The 12,138-nt window shown below is 27.4% G+C and overlaps 1 pseudogene; it reads right to left on the minus strand.

Moving 5' to 3' along the window:
• Positions 1-4,151: 4,151 nt before the first annotated feature.
• LOC147068691 (DNA replication licensing factor mcm2 pseudogene) lies at positions 4,152-9,311 on the minus strand (annotated as a pseudogene).
• Between the last annotated feature and the right edge of the window lie 2,827 nt (positions 9,312-12,138).

Here is a 12,138-nt window from a genome sequence, read left to right on the forward strand (position 1 = left end):
TAAAGGTTACTTTAAATGAATAGCACATAAAACTGTGTTATGAAATGTATTTCAGACTATTGTGTATCTTTTATCGATGAGTGAATGCTCTGGAAAAAAAATACAATATAATTGAAGTCTTGGCTTTAGCTACATGCCATCAAAAATAATTATACGCACATAGGTTGGCGCAAAAAAAAACGAGTTATCGGTTTATAAATTATGAATTTTTTATAAATGGCCGATATATAATATACGGAGTGATTTAAGACATTAATTCAGAGAATGCAGGATTTCATCGCCGAATATAGCATGTACCAACTGTATATTTGACCTTATTAGCACGAAACAAATTATTAAAGGTGTCTACCGCTATATAGCGCCATTGGAAATTTATTAAGATTTTGGATATATAATGTATCCATTAAAATCTAGATTGTGGAGAGATACGATTCTGAAAATTATTATAAGAACAATTGAATCTATTGCCCATACGGCTTGAACAATAAATAGTTTATCTAAGCAAAGCACTGATATTTTGAATGCAAAACAAAAGAAAATTATAAAATCAAATTAAAGTAGTCCATCAAACTTCAGTTTTTATTTTAATACACAAAATCATGAACCGTATTTCGATATATGAGTTCATGAACTGTATTTCTATTGTGATTTCACAATATCGAAAATTCCACAATAAATAAAGAAGACCCTGTGCTAAAATAAAGAAATTGATTTTTTAAGTGAATTTCTATATTATAGGCTATATAAAAACGGCTGTCCGTGCAATTTTAAATTTTAATGCAATTTTGTGAACGAAGCGGGTTTCTATACCCAAATATAGTCAAGAAGGCAATCTAAAAACCACAAACATGTAAATTAAAATAGCAAAATAATCATCAAAAATACGCGAATATTCTAGAATAAAAAATTGATTGATTAAATAGATGCTTAAAGTAGAAGAATTAGAACTTAAAAAAGTAAAAAATATAAATGATTTAAAGTTATATTAATTTTTTTTGATAATTAACGAATTATAGAATATTAAATGCGATTTTTTGTAATTTATGTTGGTATGCATTTCAAATAGGCGCGCATCATAACTAAGCTATTATTAGTTAATTCAATTTTTCCAATTAAAAATAGTTTTAACGCCTGTAAAAATTTTTGAACAAATATGATTGTATCTTTGTGTGCAAATGAAACCACTCTAATTTCGTTTTTGATTCGAAGCAGCATATAAACATTGAAATTTTATTTTTGATACATTATTTATAATTAGCATACATAATGTATTGTTTTTTTTACGCAGTTATCAAATATTTTTATTGTGCAAAGGTTCCTTTATTTAGAATTTCTTGTTGTGAAATTAATATGAAATCGGTAATATAAAAAACCTCTTTAAAACTCTTCACACCTACCCCTGATCTATTTATATCCGCCCCCCTTACCACTTTAAAGAGATTCATCGTTTTTCTTGAATTCAAAAGCGTATTCTTTATAAAAAAATCAAAAATGATAAATTCATATAATCTCATATATTTTATGTAAATTTCTAAGCACATATATTCTTTATCTAAGTATTTCATTGGTAAATCATAAATATCGAAATTTATCGAAAATCTCTGCAAATACCTGTGGAGTTTGGTCTATTGAAATCTAAAATACTTGGATCTTTTGGAAATCCATTCCTATTTAAATGAGTTGTGGTTATTTATGATTTCTACCAAACAATGCAATTTTAGATTGCTATATAAATAAGCACATAAAATTACACAGGCTCAAGGAACATGCCTAAAAAAATATTACATCTAAATAATACATTAAATTGATTGCTATTACAAAATCTAGTACAAACAAAGTATAATTTTCAATTTCTTATCTGTTCATCAGAACCCTTTAACGAACTAAAATAAAATAAATTAAAGTAAAAAACCTATTTACTACAAAATATATCTTTTAGTTTAGTTCAGCTTACATCTTGCATATAAGTATAAGTTCTTTTCTATTTTTTTGATTATCAGTCATAAATCGCAAAAAAATTTGTGAACAAAAGACTTCTTATTGATCTTAAAAATAATTTCATCATTTTAAACCCCATTAGATCCCTAGCTGCCCAGTAGACTATAATTTTAATTTATAAGTATTTTATCGCTAAATTATTCGTTATGATTTTAGTTTTTGTTCACAAGCACAATCTGCTTATCTCTCATGCGCACAACATAAAATACTTTCAGCTATTTTTTCCGCTCTGAATTATTCTTACATTCCTCTCCTTAGTTAAATACTTATCATATCAAGGGATTTTCTCGATACCAAGGTTTATATATTTATGAAATCTGGTTTTTTCTTGAGTTCTTCCAGATACCTTTTATGATATTATGTTACAGCAATTTTAACATCAAATATTTATTCACAATTATATTATTTCTGTGGTAAATTTGTAGAAAAAAATTTTATTCTGTAAAATTTTGATTTATTTTACAAATCGAGAAATTAAATGTTAAGATTCGCTAAATTTATTATTTACTTGTATAAACATCAGATTCTATAGTAAAAGTGTTCAAAAATAATATAAGATAAAATCGTATATATTTATTTTCTGTGATTTTGATTCAAAGATCGATTCTTTACAAGTCAAATAAATGCGCTGGAATAAATTTGTGCAACACAATAATAACCCTTTACCCTTAAAATCATGTTTTTTGGCTAAATTTGTTGCAAAAAGTTATTTGACAATAGATTAAATTGATTTTGTTAAAAACGAAACATGCTATCGAAGCCAGAAAGTATATCTAAATAAGCAGACCATTGGAATTGCGAGAAGTCTAATTCCGTATAAATATTATGCATAATAATAATCATGTAAGTTTTTAATGATACAAAACAGAACAATAGTTTGAAAGATATCTTTAGTAATTAATCTCATCTTATAACTGTTTTCCATTCCACAAAAATAATATTATATAAATAAATAAAGGTGACTAATATAAAATATTAAATATAAAAAGAAAATTATACATTATATGAAATCAAACGATATCATTTATTATAAAATGCAATTAAACGGGATTCATCACGTAAAAGATACAATCAAATGTGAATATTTTATTATAAAATTCAATTAAACGAGCATATTTTATTGTAAATGTAATTAAACTAGAATTTATCGTATGATACACAACTAAATGTGAATATATTATTTAAAATACAATAAAACAAGTATTTTTGGTTATAAATTCAATGAAACGAGAATGTCTAGCATAAAATTCAATCTAACGCGAATATTCTTGTGTAGAATCAACCAAATGTGAATATTTTTATATATAAAAATACAGTAAAATGTGATTACCTTTCTAATATAACATTTGAAAAATATACTCTTTTTAAAAATAATGTATTAATTGAGATAAATATGATATATTTTTTCAAACTAAACTAAATATTATCATATTTTAAAATATTAATTTATAGAATTAATTATGTTTTGAATACAAATATATAAATTTCTCATCATGAATTGTTATGATACATTTGGAATCACTGGAATTCCTATATAAATTAAAGGAACATTACAATAAATCTAAAATTAAATGTGGCTTATAAAACATGGTATATGATTCCAAAGCATAATGAGATAATGGTTTTCGTGTTTAATTATGCTCACAAATTTTTAAAATATTTGACTTAATACAACTTAATATGATATAAAATTATTTTTTGGGTATAATTTGGAATCCTTGTTTAAAAAAACGAAATTTTATTTATATTATCATTTTGCGATTGTATTTTGAGATATTTGTTGTTTTGGTTATACTAAAACTTATTTTTCATATTCTTTCTGTTTTTAATTAATTTAATTATTTTCTTAAATTGCTTAAATTAAAACAGATAGCCATCTATTATTTTTTATTTTTGCATTATTTTCATGATATTCATAAAAGTTTGTTACAGTATACCATTTTGAAATTAAAAATTGTTTTTTATTAAATTATTTTTATATTCTTTCTATTTTGAAATATTTTTCATTTGGATTTATTTGCCATCATTCTTTGAGGCAAAGCATATGTTAATGAATTATTTTTTATCTTGACCATATAATAAATTACATTGTCATTTCCCACAGGTACTTTCGTAAAAGACACATCCGCCATCCAAATACTCATTAACAACTTTTACAAGTATGTCTGCAATAGATTCACATGCAGCACATTCAATATCAACATTATACAAATCGAGTATTTCACCAATTCCTTCGGCCAGATTGGTTCTATAAACATCGATATCTCTGTTCTTACGCGACAATTGACATATTTCATCATATATGTCTTCAATAAGTCTCTCTATTTTGTTTTCTGAAAATTCTGAGATTAATATTTTTATGACTAGCCATTTTTTCAGAGTTGTGCTGATGCGATTTTTAAGTGTATGGAATGTTTGATCGTTTTTAATTTTTATCATTTTTTAAATATATGGGGTTTTATTAAATGAAATGTATTTAGGCTACTAAATAGTCCGTATCATCAAATATTTAGATTTAGTAGATAATTTATTGAAATTCATGTGGTATAATTTATCATCTGACATAATTTAAGGCGCAAAATTATTAAATTATTGTTAGTTTTGTGTGTACTTTTAGAGACTATTTTATTGTTGTTCCACGTTTTGGGTACATTAAGCTTTATTGATGTTTTTTATTCATAGGTAAATTTTGGATTTTCTCTATAACCACAACTTTATTGATTTCCCGCGTCTACATCATATATATGCTCATGGTTATATCCTTCTTTTTTACACCTTCTTCGAACGCTCTTCTTTTTCGGGGATCATTAGTTCAAGGGTTCATTAAGTTTTATTCAAGATGTAATTATATCGGATTTTAATATGGCACACATTATTTTATTTATTATGGGCTATATTTTCTTTTTATCAATTTTATCTATATAGGCGTGGTGACTTATTGGTAACATTGGACAACTCCTTGATGCATCTTTTGACACCTTCCCCTGATCTTAATCCATCAACTGCTCTTCTTCTCTCAAATGAGATGAGTTCAAGTGTCTTGCGGTGTGTGAGAATTTGCATTCCGCTTCTACTTCGTCCGGGATTTTTAACTCCTTAATTTTTGTCATATATGTTTTATTATACAATTGTTAATATCATAACTTGACAAAGTAAAACAAAAGTCTTTTTAATACCATGTATGTTCTACTTTTAATGTAAAGAAACAAATTATATGCTATACTGGTTTCCGCACATAGAATTTAAAAAAATCTTTAAATTTTTTAACCTTCAGTTTCTTCTATATATATCTATATCTATCCTTAATCAATATAGACTGAAAAGCCTTTTTTCGTTAAACTAAACTAGTAGCTGAAATATGTTGCACTGAAATTGTTAAGAAACACGGATTATGGCCTTCATATTAAATTTAGCATACATTTTGTATCGATTTTCTCTTTCTATTTTATAATTTGGCTTTTTTATAATTAATTTTTTTTGCATGGCTTACACAAATGCTACCTATAACTAGCATATATCATTTAAAACTAGTTCTTATGGGCAAAAATTGATTTTTTTCTTATTCTTACAAATGAATATAAGATGTATCTACGTTTAGGTAATTTTTATTTATGGGCTATATTTATAGTCGTAATTTTAGTTTTTGTTCTCAGGCACAGCTTGCTTGATACTCTGTACACACAGTGTATTTATACTTTCGGCTATCTTCTCCTCTCCACAGTCTTCTTCAATACCCCTCCTTCTTTCGAGACCTATTAATTCAAGGGTTTTTCTCAATCCCAATGTTTGAATATATGCCTCAACCTGGTTCGTGACATCTAGTTCCTTCAGGTACCTTCTATGATATCGTGTAACCACACCGTCCCATGTTATAACATATGGAATAATTTTTGTCTTGCATTTGTATATTAATGATAGTTCAGATGCTAGCAGGTTGTATCTACGTTTATATTTATATTTTTATTTAATGCCTTTAATAGACATATTATTATTTCAAGGTTTATCAGTTTAAGTGCGTTCCTAAATAATTGTTAGAACGTATGCTTAAAAAAATCTCTAATCATTATAGACAAGATTTATTCAATTTTGCCCAAATCATTTTATATAACGGCATCATGGTAATATATTTCTATTCATATATTATGTTATTGTGTCTCTCTGTTGCCATTATTTATTTCTATAAGCATGTTTCACCATTTCTTCTCAAGAAATCTCTTATATTTCAGTTATTTACTGGATATAGTCTTTTTTTCTAATGCGTTGATTTTGATATTGTAATTTTAGATTTTAGATTTTTTTCAAGCATAACAGTTAGATTTATGTCGAATACCACATTTTTTATGCTTGGTTATAGCCTTTTACCTTACATTTTCTTAATTAGTTTTCTATTTTCAAGACCTATCAGTTTGAGGGTTTGTACCACTATAATAGCTTATATATTTACTAAACTTGTGAATGTTCATATTTATAAAATTTAAGAGGCTCTCACATATTATCGCTTTTATATGTAGCTGACATTAATTTAGAACCGCATGCTTTGTAAAATAGTTTTGGGGTAACTGGACATTTGTTTGTTTATTATCTACTAAATTAAATATTTGGGTGCCTTACATAAAAAAATGGTAAGGTGTTGAAAAAGTTAGATTAAAGTGTGCATAAATAAAGCTCTAACATTCCACAAGACACTTGAAATCATCTCATTTGAGAGAAAAAGAGTAGTTTATGAATATAGATCAGGAGAAGGTGTCAAAAGATACATCAAGGAGTTGGGCAATATATCAAATGAGCTGACCACGTCTAAATAGATAAAAAGAAAATACATTCATAAATAAATAAAGATATGACAAAAAGTTATGGGCTAGACAGACCATATGTTGCACAAAATAGCGATCAAATGATATTAAATATTAAAAAATAAAACGTTAAATATCATAAAAACAGCATTCTTTCTTATTAGGTAAATTATTATATGCATGCAGTAAATCAGAGTTGGAGTTACATTATAATAAAAGAGATGTTTTGAATAAATTTTATTATTAAAATTCATTTTTGAATATTTTTCCACTATCAATCGTATATCCGCACCTTTTAAAATCATCAGAAGTATAAAAATCCTTCCTGAAAGTAAGCCCAATACCTTTAATTCTCGCCTCGAACTCTTTAGAAAGGATATATTTACTCAAAACTTGTAGCATGACTTTTTCATTAAACATCTGATCAAGAACATAAATAAGGGCTTCACAACCAGTATTAATATACTTTCCAAATTTTTTTCGTAAAATTTTTTTGACAGCATATTTCTGTGTGTTAATAAAGCTTTCAAGGGCCATTTCAATGGCACTATCGATATCATCTTTCCCCACAGTTTCTTTCAATTTCATTCTAGCAAAAGCTTCCGCCATTCTTATAATTCCTTCAATATGTCTTGCTGTAATTGGTATACTTCCGCTCACCATTGATTCTCTTCGCAGATCAGAATACATTTTTGATATTTTTTCTTTGTCTATTTCTTTTAACACAGGGGTGATGTTGTTGCGCGCATATATAATATATTTTCTTAGAGTATCTTGATCGATCATTTGAGTTTTGTTGTTTGGGATCGGGTCGGTTATCTGTATATTTTTGTGGGATTCTACTATGAATTTGCCCATTATCTCATCTTCACTTCCTATACTATCTCTTATTACACACAAAATATCAAATCTACTGACTATCGGATCACTTAAATTTACATTTTGTGTAAATGTGAGGTTGTTGTTGTATCTTCCTTTTTTAGGATTGGCAGCTGCTATTACACTACATCTTGCATGCAATGAAGCAACAATACCCGCCTTTGATATTGATATCGATTGTTGTTCCATAGCTTCGTGAATTGAGACACGATCAATGTCATCCATTTTGTCGAATTCGTCAATAAGACACACACCTCGATCAGCAAGAACTAATGCGCCCCCTTCTAGTGCCCACTCTTTTGTCATTGGATCTCTACGAACACTAGCAGTCAACCCAACAGAAGAAGATCCTTGCCCAGAAGCAAGAACACCTCTATGAGAGACTTTTTCAACATATCTAAGGAACTGACTTTTTGCCGTTCCAGGATCACCTAAAAGAAGAACATTAATGTCACCACGTATAACATGACCATCTTTTTCCTTTCTTTGCCCGCCAAACATCGACAATAAAAGTGCCTTTTTAACATCTTTGTGTCCATAAATAGAAGGAGCAAAGGAATCAAGAAGAATATTGACAATTTGTGGATTCTTACTAAGAAGAATAATTTCTTTAATATCTGTACTGAGATTAACCTGATCCTCTTTCTTTTCAATTGAAATTGCTTGAATAATCGTTGAAAATGTGGGGAAACCTCCTCCTTTTTTATTAAAAATACTGGAATATGTAAATGTATTCTTATATATTCCAGTGACTTCAATTTCTTCTCCTGGTTTGCACGAATCAATCAAATCAAATGTTAAATGAACTTCTTTTTGTCTAGGTAACCTTCCAGAAGGAACTGATCCCGGAACTTCTTGTACTGAAACCTTTTGAAGATCCTTATATAGTGTTTCTGAAGGAAGAACGGAATGCGGCCCTTTGGATTGGCATACAAGACAAACATTGCTTATACCAGATTCAAATGGAACTGGCCCATAATGATTTCCACAGCGATGGCAAACATACGTCACTATGTTCAGCATTGGAAAAACTGATGATCGACGCGTAACTACTCCACGAATTTTCACCAATGTGCCTAAATGAAGATTCCTCAAAGATCTAATATTTTCAAGAACAGGAACATCAATTATTCGAATGTGAACAACCGGTTTAATATACTTGTAATTTGGGAAAAGCAAAGAAACCAATTCCATAAGTGCAGAATCAAAAGCTGCCATAAATGATTCAGCTTCACTAATTAATGAAGAAACAAGAGATTCGCATTCTCGTTCAAGAAGTAAATAAGATACAATCAAACTTTCTTGATTATTCGTGCACATTAGTTTAATCTCTTTGGTAAGATTTTTGTTAAGAAAAGAAGAGAGTTGAGTTTTTAATGGTGAAGAAACATCAATCGATAATATGGGTAATTCTTCACGCGTATCGGGCTCGTATTGAAAATCTTGGGTCGGATTTGTGTCTTCATCTTGCGTCCTTGCAAAAAAATCATCCTCAACAACATCTGTCTCATATTCATCAAGAGCAGGAATTTTTTTGTAGTCATCATAATAGTTTGGACCAAAAAGATCTTCACCGCTTGATTCTGATACATTTGGATCTTCATTTTCGTGGTCACTCTCAATGCGTCTTTTTCGGGCCATTTATATACGGGGTTGAATTTAAAATTATAAATCCAGCTATATCAATATATAAAGTATTGATTGATTTGAATAGTTGAATTTCTAGCGTTAAATGTGCTAAATTTCTTCAAATAAAGGATGCAATTCAAATAGTTTGCTCTAATCGGCATACCGAAATTGTTAAGAAGTCTTCCATTGGAAGAAATAAGCAATGAATATATCATCAATGCATATATTATCAACTGTTCTGAAATTGTGAATGAAAAATATTGGAAGTATGACATCTTGGCGAACGAAAAGATTTAATTTACAAATGTAAAACAAGAATAATACTATATGTAATGACTTGGGATGGAATGGTTACAAAATTCTATAAAAAATAGTTAAGGGGTTAAAAATACCGTACATACTAAAACCATACATGAAAGTTCCCACACTTAGCAAGACGCTTGAACTCATCTCATTTGATAGAAGAATAGCACTGATGAAGATAGATCAAGGGACGGTGTCAAAAGATGTATCAAGGAGCTGTGAAACATTCACAATGGACTGACTACGTCTCAATGTATGGAATTGATAAAAAGAAACTTAACCCATAAACAAAAGAAATAATTATCAGGCTTAGAAGATTATAATTGCCCGATTTATACACGTTCTTTCTTTAGGTGAAAAGAAAGATTTGTGAAAAGATTTTTTTAAAAGAGCCTCAAATGCATAAACACGAAAACAAAAACAAAAGATTCACGAAAAAAAAACAAATTTTATGCTCAGATACAAATATATTGTATATACTTAAAATCAGTAGACATTATTTTTTAATTAAGATTGTGCATAGAAAACAGTAAATTATCGCGACATCTATTTTTTAAATTTGCCTTAATTATCCAAATTCAAGGCATTTAAAAAATTTAATAACACACTATTATTTGTATGAATGTATTTCCTGTGCATTTAAAATTAAGAATTTATGAAACCAATAGTTTCAGTTTTTTCTATTGACACTTATTATTGATCATGCTCTATACTTAAATAAATAATGCAGCTGGGCATAAGTTTATAAACGGTGACCATAATAAACCAATAATAATATGGAGCCAGTCGATATTTTTCATAAAATCCGATGTTAGACCAAAAAGATTGATAAATACACACATAAATATATTCAAACGAGAAGATACATTTATTGGGTCTATTTGAATCTATATAATTTCCACTTTTTACTCAACTATATCTAAGTTTTGTTTACGTCAGAGTCGGATAGTTGGCAAATCCAAATTTGCCTATTATTTATATATATTTACAACTTATTATTAATAATTCGAATCTTTGAATTTATAATCTACTTATTCGTCGATTTTCACGCGAGTCAATAGCTTAAAATTTCATACATAATAGAATGCTTTTATAAATTTTTTTTGTAACAATTATAGATTTTAAGTGTTTTCAATTCTACATAATTTTTTCTAAACAATATAATCTAAAAAAAAATATTTTTCAAGCACAATATTTTTTTAGTAAAATCAAAAGTAATTGATCACACAAAAAAAATGAATTTTTAATTGTTGTAGATTTTATAAAAGAAGAGCTGAAAAATAAAATATGTCTTTTAATTTCTGAAAATAGTAAAGCTCACGCATCATTTTTTTTAAAAAAAGGAAAACATTTTTTAATTGGGGACTCGTTCTTAGTAATTAATACGTATTTTAAATACAGTCGTATGTCATTATTACTGGCAAAAAAGCACGAAATATCTTATAATTAACATTGGAAAATACATAGCAATATAAATATTATTTGATTTTAGGACATTTTAATGTTCCTGTAATTTTAAAGATATTAAATACGCACTATTTTTCATATTAAAGGTTTTTCAACCAAGATCGGGTATGAATGTCATATAAAATTTTATATCGATGTATTTTGTAAAGATTTCCCGTGTTTATTTGAATATTTCAGGGTTTTATGACTTTAAATTTATTAAATTCATAAAAATTGTTAAATTTTATCCACATAAATAAAATTCGAAAAATACATTTCTTTTAATGCTATCAGAGCAAAATTAATTTAAAAATAAACTATTGATCAATGTTAAAAATATATAATTTTTGCATCAAACTATGCGATAAGATGCTTAAAACATAATAGTATAGCTAAATATTATAATTAAAAGAATAACTGCAAAAAAAGATTTTCATATTTCTTTTTTTTAATAACATTTATGGAGACGTATATAATGGCGGTTTAAATTATGCTATCACCCATATGATAATGTAAGAGGAATTCAATTTAAGAGTGGAATTTCTTTTTATGGATCGCAGCTAAATATCTGATAAATCTATTTATTACTATAATAGTTTCCTATTTTTTTTTACTTTAATATATGTGTTAATAATTAAATTTAATTACATTTTTAACAAATAATTCAGAATGATATGCCCGCACAATATCAATGCAAAATAGCCAAAGGAATGAAAAATACCAATTTGTTTATATTGGATAAAATCATAAAATTAATGCTAATGTATGGTATAAACGCTTACTAATAGGTAAATATGTGTATGCCTTGTTGAATGCAACAACAATATTAACTTTGTCTAAATCACAAATTATATTTGTATGATATTCTGTTAGAACATTCTTTAAAAGACGTAACGAAAATATTGAATTTAAAATATATTAATCTTGCAATTAAGACTAGAAACTGGGTATTTCAATCGTTATGTAAACACTTTCATTATATTCTGTAGCTACACCATCTGTTGATTTAGCTTTTATTTTTTAAGAGATATTTGGGTAATACAACAATTGTATTGTCAAAGGAAACCCCATCTTAAAAATTTCGTCAATT

Source organism: Rhyacophila brunnea, unplaced genomic scaffold, assembly GCF_057557595.1.
Source record: "Rhyacophila brunnea isolate RB1 unplaced genomic scaffold, BYU_Rbru_1.0 scaffold_28, whole genome shotgun sequence".
Lineage (NCBI taxonomy): Eukaryota > Metazoa > Arthropoda > Insecta > Trichoptera > Rhyacophilidae > Rhyacophila > Rhyacophila brunnea.